We start from the raw sequence: 9,635 nt of genomic DNA, 5'->3' as shown, positions 1-9,635 counted from the left end.
ATTAAAGGTATTGACTTTAGACTTGGCATATAGGAAGATGGCGATGAGATGATGTGCACAGTACTTGTAACGGCTCTGTAGGTCAAAAACAGCGCTAAAAGGTCAAAACTGACCATTACATTTCGTGTTCGGAGCATAGCTAAATAACCATGCAAGGTTTTGACTTCAAACTTGGCATGTTCTTAGGTGGCGACAATGTACAGAGCACTTAAACCGGCTCTGAAGATCATAGGTCAAGATCACAAATTGAGCTCAAAGATGAACTTTGTAAGTTTAATTTCATGTCCGGAAAAAAAATGTATTTACCATTTAAGGTATCGACTTCAAACTTGGCATGTGGGTATGTGGTGATGAGACGATGTGCAGAGTTCTGAAACCAGACAGTTTTCGTTTTTGTCGTGTTGAACGACCTGTGGAGTTTCCATTTTTTCTATTTCATTACAATAAGGATCATACTAGAAGTAAACTTCTTATACACGTTTCTTTATGTAGACTTAGTAATAATTGGACGAAATTGCAACGTTACTGTGTCAGAATTAAGTACGATAAGTAGGAAAATGAAATTACTTAGATAGCAAATATTACACACTTTTCTCTCCAAACTGATCAAAAGAAAAGGGAAGTATGAATATCAGTTGTTGTAAATACTGCTAACATATCAATTGCAAGATACGAAAATTTAATAGCTAATAGTCTTATTTCATTAATAACTTCTATAGGAATAAACTTTTTCTGGTGTTAATCAATATGTAAACTTTGCCGAAAAAGCACACATAGAATAATGCCTTGAAAGGGCTTTGTGATAATTGTGCACGCTTACAGAATGTGTTTGCAAATGAAAAAAAAATCCAGATAAAAATGATGTAATCCTTATTATTCCAAATAAACCTGTTTCCACACCGAGATTTCTTGTTTTAATGATGTTGTTCTCTGCATCAAAAAATTAGAACACAACATTTTTTTTAGTAAAAAAAACAATGAACCAAATACTCTCAAACATGGACATAAAATTATTTAAATAAATAAAAACAAAAACGTGTTCTTATTTCTATATGTTTCGTTTAGAAATAAGAAAGATATTGCCGTTGTTTAATTTGTACTGCTGTCTGATTTGACTGTGATGTAAATGTAAATAGTAGGTTCGAGACCACCATTTGTTTTCCCATAGACCTACATTGTAACATTATGGCGTGTACGGCCTTCCATACATCGAAACATGTATATCTAATTACAAGTTTTTCAAGAACTATCTTAGTTCTACCAAAATATCGGACGAAAAACATACGAATAGTGATACTTTATTTAAGTAATTTTCGTGTGAATGAGATGACCCCCTCGCACAGACGTTACCCTATTCCCAGGTATACACTTACCTCATTCCCAATAAGTTCCCTGTAAATTTTTGAATTGGTGGTCTCTGACCAGTATACAAACAAAAATGATACTTATGAGTTCACTCATGTGTGCGTCTCAGGTACACCGTTAGAATGTCTTTAATTAATAGATATACATACACCAGAACTAAGTCAAACTGTAACTGACAGTTAAAATAACCAATTTGAAATGGTGAAGAAATTTATAAGTACATAATATATATAGCTTATAAATATCTTATCTATTTCAATAGTTGATTGTAAAACATGTATGCGCCCAATGCAGTAGGTCAGGCAATTAAGCATTGTTAGGTAGAATCTCGTATAGTTGAATAACAAAATAAACTGTTAGCAAGAGAACTATTTCATTCCAGATTTCTAAATTTTATATTCTGTACATTTGTCCTATATTAAGAAAATTTCGCATGTAAAATGATCATTTTGAAGAAATGTGAATTTGCAAGATTTAAGCATTTCATACTGATTTCATTCTTATCCACAAAAGCAAATTGAATAACTGTTTCTATTCTCATTTATTCTATGAAATTTAATGCAAATACAATTTTCTCAAGTTGTAAATTGTGTTTTGCAGATATTAAATAGATATTGAAGTTTATAAAACAATAATTATTTCTTATTTCCCGGCCTTGCTTCATGGAATATATCAAGTTGTACAAACGTTTATAAATCTTTGTTCAGTGTGTTATATAATTCCGATGTCTATCAGATGGAAATATAAATCTTGAAACTATAATGAAAAGATAGTTAAGCATACATTTCAAACAGGGATCTAATTCTATTTACTTGAACATGTTCTCAGATTTAATTTTTACATGAATTAACTAAACCAGAATAACATATGAACAATATAATTTACATATCACACTGAAATGTTTACAGATAATTGCTCTATATCAATCAGATCACTACGGTTTAAAATACAATGTCATAAATAGAATCATATTTCATTCCTCCACTTTTGTTGGCAGTATATCTTTACTATATCAATTGTATTTTTATCCCGTTTAGTTATGTACACTTATCAGTGGCAAAGCAACCGGTCTTAGTAGGAACGTAGACAATTTACATTCTACTCCTATTAAAAGTTCTCGAACCTACTAGATTTTCTAATGTAGGGATCAATTAATCTGTTATCACAATATATTTTAAAACAAAATAAATTATGAATAGCAACATAATCTAATCGGTACAGAAGTAATGTATACAATGATAAAAGTATCACTTCACGATGCTCACACTCATTAAGACATAATTCTCCAAAGAAGCTACGGTGAAAATGACTAAAAACAAGGAAGAATAACTCGTACTTCTAAAACAATACATCGCCTTTGATGTCATGTTCTGAAAGTTTCAACGTTTCTGAATTCAACATTTTTGAGTAACATAGTTTAGACTGAGCCACCATTTGATGACATGAGGGATATAAATCTAATTCAGTTATTGTAAGTAGTATGCACTAATCCAGAACGTTCTCATGATGGTATGTTGAACATTGAGAGGTCTTTAGCATGACGTTTTTACTTTTTTTTTAAAAAAAATGAAAGTTTTACGGATAACTAGAATATTTTAATCATTTCTTATCACTAAGTTTTGAAAAGGTTTTTGTTATGATTTAATAATCATTACGTTGGAAAAAATGGTTTATCATAATAAAATCGAAATTTTAAATCTTTTCGTTTATCGTCGTTATACTGAGGGAATTGGAAGGTAAGAGTATCTACGGCAGTATCTTCAAATGTTCTATAATTGTTTCCCGCATTGCTCAGCAGTTGGCATAAGTCGGCATTACCTTTCGGGCAAACGTTTTGACTTCTTCGAGACACATTATCGCTCTCATTCCCAAAACTGCCTTGGTTCCTTTGCTTTGACGTATAATAAGGTTGGAATTTTAAATCTTGTCCTTTATTGTCTGTATATTGAGCGGATTTGCTAGCGAACATTTCTTCGGTTGTATCTTCAGATATTCTATAATCATTTTCCGCATTCTTCAACAGCTGGTGTAATTCGACACTACCCTTTTGACAAAACCTCTGACTACGTCGTGACACTTTATCACTTTCTTTTTCATCACTTTCGTCAGTATATTGAGGGAAAAAAGCAAATTTTCCTTCGGGTGTATTTTCATATGTTATGTGTACATTCTCCGCATTTCTGAACGATTGACGTAAGTCGGCATAACGCATTGGAAAAGAATTTTGACTCCTTCTCGATACTGTTTCACTCTCCCATTCATCACTATCTCGCTTTGTTTGCTTTGACTGGCAACACATTTGAGAAGCTAAAAACAATGCCCCGCACAGTTTACACTTTGTCCTTGCAATAGCATTTTTATTCTTAACTGGACGCTCAAGTTTTCTTCTCTTGATATTGTGTTTCTGATCATGATTTTCCGAATGCAGTTTGCCAGTAGTAACTTGCGTTTCGTAAGTAGAATGTTTTACATCTGTTTTTTCCATTGAGAACTCGTTGTTAGACACCTGCATGAAAAGATCGGAAATTGTTAGGAACGTTTTAAGAATGACAAGACATTTTCCATTGAATAAAAAGTTTAAAAACAATAACATTAGAACTTATGCTTTATACGAGGGATGTTCGAAATGAATTGCTTATTTCTATCTGAGACTTCAAATTTCAAGTTAGCCCAAAAGGGCTCATTTCATGCCCACGAAGTACTCCCCGTGGCTAGAAATGCAAAGTTTCAGCCGGTTTTTCCACTTCTTGGAGGCGTCACGGTACGCTGATTTGGGCACAGTAATAAGGTACTGATGAATGGCAGATCCAAGTGCCTGTCGGGACTGGTATTTCCGCCCAGCAAGGAATGATTTCAATTTCGGAAACAAAAAGAAATCACAATGGGCAAGGTCTGGGGAATACGGGGGGCGAGTTAAAACAGTTACTTTTTCTTTCTTCAAAAACGCCGTAACTATTGCGGAGGTATGAGCGGGGGCATTGTCATGTAGAAGACGGACATGTTTAAAACCAGTGGCACGGCGTCGTTTCTGATAATACTTTTTCAGTTTCTTCAGTACTACGTCTTTGTAGTACCTTCCGGTAATGCTTTTACCCTTTTTCCCCGGCACTTTTATTGCGACTCCTTCACCAGAGTAGAAGATTGCATACAAAACCTTCTTTGCACTCAAAGAACGTTTGGCAATTATTGGGCGTTTGCTGTGTTTAGTGGCCCAGATCTTATTGCTAACCTTTCTGACGGGCTCAAAAAAATGGACCCAGGTTTCATCACCTGTGACGACATTGGTAAACTGCTTTTTGTCATATTTTGGAAACATTTGAAGCAGCTTTTTGGCCATTTTAACACGTTGCCTCTTTTGCCTATCAGTCAACTGATGTGGCATCCATCTAGCAGAAATCTTTCTGACTTTCAAATACTTCTTCAAAATAAGTTGAACCGTTGATAGTGATATGCCTACCTTTCGTGCAATATCAAGAACTGTAAATCTGGCATCTCCTTCAATGATTTCCTTTATTTTGGAAACGATTTCTTTAAGAGATGCAGATTTTGGCCTACCTGATTTCGGTGCATTTTTGATGGACTCTACACCAGACTCAAATTTCTTTTTCCACCGCCGAACTGTGTCATAAGATACACAAGAAGGTCCATAAGCAGTAGAAAGTTCAGTCATCAGCTGCTTCAAAGAACAACCAAGTTTTGAGCGAGCTTTGATGTAAGCCCGTATTTCATCTTTCTTGTCGACGCTTCTACCAACCATTTTTACTACAGTGGTCAATGATTGCGTGTATTCAAATGGCAAATTTTATGTCTTACACTTAGTCTAACATGTACATTTATACACCGTTGTGTAGGTATTGAATAACCCTATACATGTAGGTATTGGTTTTTATCGTGCCCCACGTGGATATCGAGCTAGAGGACAATAAGCAATTCATATCGAACACTCCTCGTAGCTCGTCAAATTTTTAAAGATATGTCGTTACATGATCGTCGGCGTCGACGTATGTTTAGATCTTTAAAGGTCCACCTTTTCTCAGAAATTGTAAAAGCTTTAACGTATGACGTTTGCACTCTTGTTTATCATCATGAAACAAGCAAATTAGCTAAGAACGTTTTGTTTTAAATTAGTCAACTTGTCTTAAATATAATATGAGCTACAGCTTTGAAACCTAATGACTTTTTAATATGTATTTGTTGGATGTTTGAAGCAACCCTTCTGAACTATTTTTCCATTACAGCTTCTTTTTGGTGTTGGCAAATGCGTGGCTCTGGGGCCCAAAAACCATTACTCTCGCTTGCAATGTGTTAGAAAATGGTCCTTTTTGCACATAAAATGTTCTTGGTTACAGATGCTTAGGTTCGTGTATACAAACAACAGACTTCAAATATTGCACACTAATTTATCATCATATGATGACTTAGCTAAGCCAAGAACTATGATTGGTCTTGAATATAATAAGAACAATATCTTTAAGTCTTTGTACACTTGTTCTTTATAATTAGATTAAGTAAGTAGGTCAAAACCTTTCTCATGCATGTTGTCTGAATTATGACCCTTTTTAACTAAGGAATAGCTAATTGGTATCTCTTGGTTATATTTCTGTCGTTCTATAACTTTTGCATACTATAGATTTTAAGCTTTCTGTCATAAATAGATGAGCAAGAATGCCAAGATTTGTAACTCTTTCTCGTGCAGTGCATACCGTCTTATGGCTAGCACTTACAGGCGAGCTTTGGCAACAACAGGCGGTACTCTTGATAACACTAAAGTAACGATAAATGTGCACATATTTGTTATTATGAACTTGAACACGACTGCAATTTTTTTCCAAATGACAAAACAAATACACAATTATTTACTTCCATCTCATAAATTCAAAAACAGCGATACTTAAACAAGGATCGTACATCAACAAGCTAAGAAAGATGTAGTATTTACCTACAACAGAGATACGTTATTTGAACACAAGGTCCACAAATGTTGATGGCTTGTGTAGGTCAGTTTCTTTGCGAACGTCAAGCTTATGTTTTTTCCGAGAAAGTATGTTTGATCATATTTCACACTTTTTGATTTTAAACCTGTAGGATAAAAGACAATAAGTTAAGTTGATTTTATAGCGTGTTTTATGAAACAATGTCGTACTTTGTCCGATTATCAAAATATATTTAGATGAATTGTATAATGGTAGTAAAGCGCCGGACTTACTTGCAAAAATTAATAAATAAATAATACATTCTGATCTGTCAAAATGTAAATTGTCTCTAACGGTTATCCTCTAATGCAAATACTAAGACAGCATTCAAATGATTTTATTACCTTGGTAAGATGCGCAGTTAAACCAGTATTCACACTGGCGAAAGTTGTCGTGTGTCAATGTTAGAACATTTGCATAGAAAGGTAAATACACAGAATAATAAAGTCTGCAAGCCATCTTCTTGAAAATGGTGTCTGGAAAGCGAAACAATACAAAATTAGATACATAATATTCGTAATTAAATTTTTGAAAACCTGCCAAAATGTATAGTCTGTATATTACCATTGAGACGTATATCACACGTGTAATCTACATCTAGAGTTATAATCTGTAACGCATTTATATATCGAAGGAAATTCATTAAACGTAGCACGCTTGAGGACAAACTAAAGATGGCGGAACGGTGAATCCTATATAGTTGAAGAAACACGATAAGTTGGTTTTATTTAAAGACAATACCAGTAAACATCATGACAATGAAAAATGTCATACCAGCGAATGTGATCGTACCTTTATGATCATGTAAGATGCATATACGGAATTGTTAAATGTTATTATTAAAGTAACTGGAATATTACTAAACGGGAAAAGATCAAAATATTGTCTCTTATCAACACAATCGCCCGATAATTAGGATATAAGTTGATTACTTACTATGTTTAAATGCATATTTTGGCCTTCATACCAATGTCAAATGAATATATGACAATGAATGATAACATTGAGTTGTATATTTTTATTTGCATAATCACAGTAAATGTTTGTTTGGTGTTTTGCTTTTCTGGTTTAATTTTGCAACATTTAACACCATTTAAATCTTAACATCCTTGCTATTTTTTAAGTTCCATAGGAATTTTAATCTTATGTTTAAAACAAATAATGTATCTGTAAAAAGGTGTTTCGCATAATTGTATGGTTGGAAAATCACTAGGCGCAAAATGAAAAAGGTTAGTTTCCGGTATCCTGACCTACCTTAAATTTTGACCCTACCCTAAATGATTTAAGAAAAAAGTAAAACAAAACCTGCATTTTTTATGCTTTAATCATGGTCAGTGATGTTAGAAATCAACTCACTGATGCTCTTAATGCATAACACCCTTATTTATATTAATTTATTGACACAAAAAAAAATAAGTCTCACTTAACATATTTTTAATCCAATCTACCTAGCCTATTATTTAAGCATGTTACCGGAAACAAATCAATCTTAAGGCCCTATTTTCAATATTATACTTTAACAGAAGGGAGGCATTCATAATAAATTGATAAAATAATCTTAAATATTACGTTAACCAGTTTTCAAATCTATCAAGAAACATTGTATCGAAACAAGCATTAAACAAGAAATAAACATGTAGCAGCAACGTTATATATTAAAAACGCATTATGAGCATTTAAACTCACAGAAACATTGTATATGTGAAATAATGCACTTGTTCAGTTAAAAGCAAAACAATAGCTACCTTTACAACGCTTTTATATTTCCGTGAAAAAACAAAACAACCATATGAATTTAATATCACTTTTAATTTATTTTCTCCATGTTACGTCTGTTTACAATCCAGAAGTTAAAACTATAGATATAAGATCATTCTAACATATTCTAATCATTTTGATAAATTGTTTTCAAACGCTATGTCCATATTGTTTTTATTTCAGTCAAAATCAAAACATTGAAAGATATATGCTTGTTGTAAGTGAAAGAAGCCGTTATTCAATGACTTAAACCACACAATGTTTACTTAATCTTTTATTTAAACACACTACCTCTAGATATTCGTATTACAGTCATATGATAGTATCCGTTATAATTGATTCAACGAACACGTAACATGTCAGTGAACAGTTAGATAACCGCATGAAATAGAGTCGTCATGGTACATAAAGTCAATACAATAATCAGTTAGGTTTTTAGGTCAGTGATGTGTTTGTACTTTTTATAAGGCGTATAAATTTTTTTGTTTCCGGTATCCCGACCTACCCTAAATTTTTGGCCCGACCCTAAGTTATTTTATGGCCTTGGAGAATATGTTTTCAGCTTTTTAACAAAAAGATGTGAAAAATCAACTCGAATTGGGGGGGGGGGGGGGGTGCGGATGGGGGCAAGGAAGTTGAAGGGGAAAGTAGAACAAGGATGAACATACAAAGGGAATTTTACGTTCCTTAATCACAGTCACTTTAAAACGTAAGCCACAATAGCGCAGACACTCGTGTACCAAAGATAAACACACAACTACACCCAACACAATAACATAGAAAAACAAACAAGCAAGATACAAGAACATAGTAGGGCACCGCTTTAGACTCACAAGCACACATACGTACCTATATAAGCTGGAAAAAACAATTGTGTACCGCCTTAGGATTCCGGCAGCCAAAATAAAGGGGAGCCACGAAAACAGATTCAAAGTAAAGGGGGAGGGGATGCAAAAAAAGGAGCGCTAATGCAAGGGGAAAAGAGGGAGGGGTGGGGGCAATAGGAGGAGTGAGGAGGAGGAGGAGGAAAAAACGCTTACAACAAACAAGAAAACATACGCAACAGACAATACAAGACAGGCAGAAAACCAGTTGAAAATAGGGGCACCGCCTTGGAACGGTCAGTCCACGTTTTGTCAAAACTATTTGACATATGGCTTTTAAACTTTGAATACTTGCTTATCATCATGATTTGTATCTTTAGGCAAGAGTACAAAAAACTGACAACTATTTTGGCTGAATTATGGCCCTTTTTGGACTTTTAAATTGGTTCAGTTTTTCGTACAAGTCAGCGTTTTGTCAAAACTATTTGACATGTGGCTTACTTTGAACACTTGTATATCAACATGGTTTCCATCTGTAGGCAAGAGTGCATTTATTACTCTGTCAACTATAATGGCTGAATTATGGCCTTTTTTGGACTTGAAAACCAGTTAAATTGTTCATACCAGTCTATATTTTGCCTAACGTCTTTCACATATGGCTATGAAACTTTGACCTCTTGTTAACCACCACACACTATATTATGTAGGTAATACT

General features: G+C 33.9%; 1 long non-coding RNA gene across 2 annotated transcripts; it reads right to left on the bottom strand.

The window, feature by feature from the left end:
* Positions 1–2,932: 2,932 nt before the first annotated feature.
* LOC123552057 (uncharacterized) lies at positions 2,933–8,466 on the bottom strand. Of its 2 annotated transcripts, none has more exons than XR_006686537.2 (4): positions 8,084–8,466; positions 6,683–6,814; positions 6,305–6,444; positions 2,933–3,871 (listed from the first exon to the last, which is right to left on the bottom strand). It is a non-coding gene; the product is annotated as an uncharacterized LOC123552057 (long non-coding RNA). The 2 variants fall into 2 exon arrangements; XR_008370662.1 differs by having other exon boundaries at positions 6,309–6,444.
* Positions 8,467–9,635: the final 1,169 nt, after the last annotated feature.

Source organism: Mercenaria mercenaria, chromosome 4 (assembly GCF_021730395.1).
Source record: "Mercenaria mercenaria strain notata chromosome 4, MADL_Memer_1, whole genome shotgun sequence".
Taxonomy (NCBI): Eukaryota; Metazoa; Mollusca; class Bivalvia; order Venerida; family Veneridae; genus Mercenaria; species Mercenaria mercenaria.
Note: the sequence above shows the minus strand (reverse complement) of the source record. Positions and strands in the feature narration are given on the sequence as shown.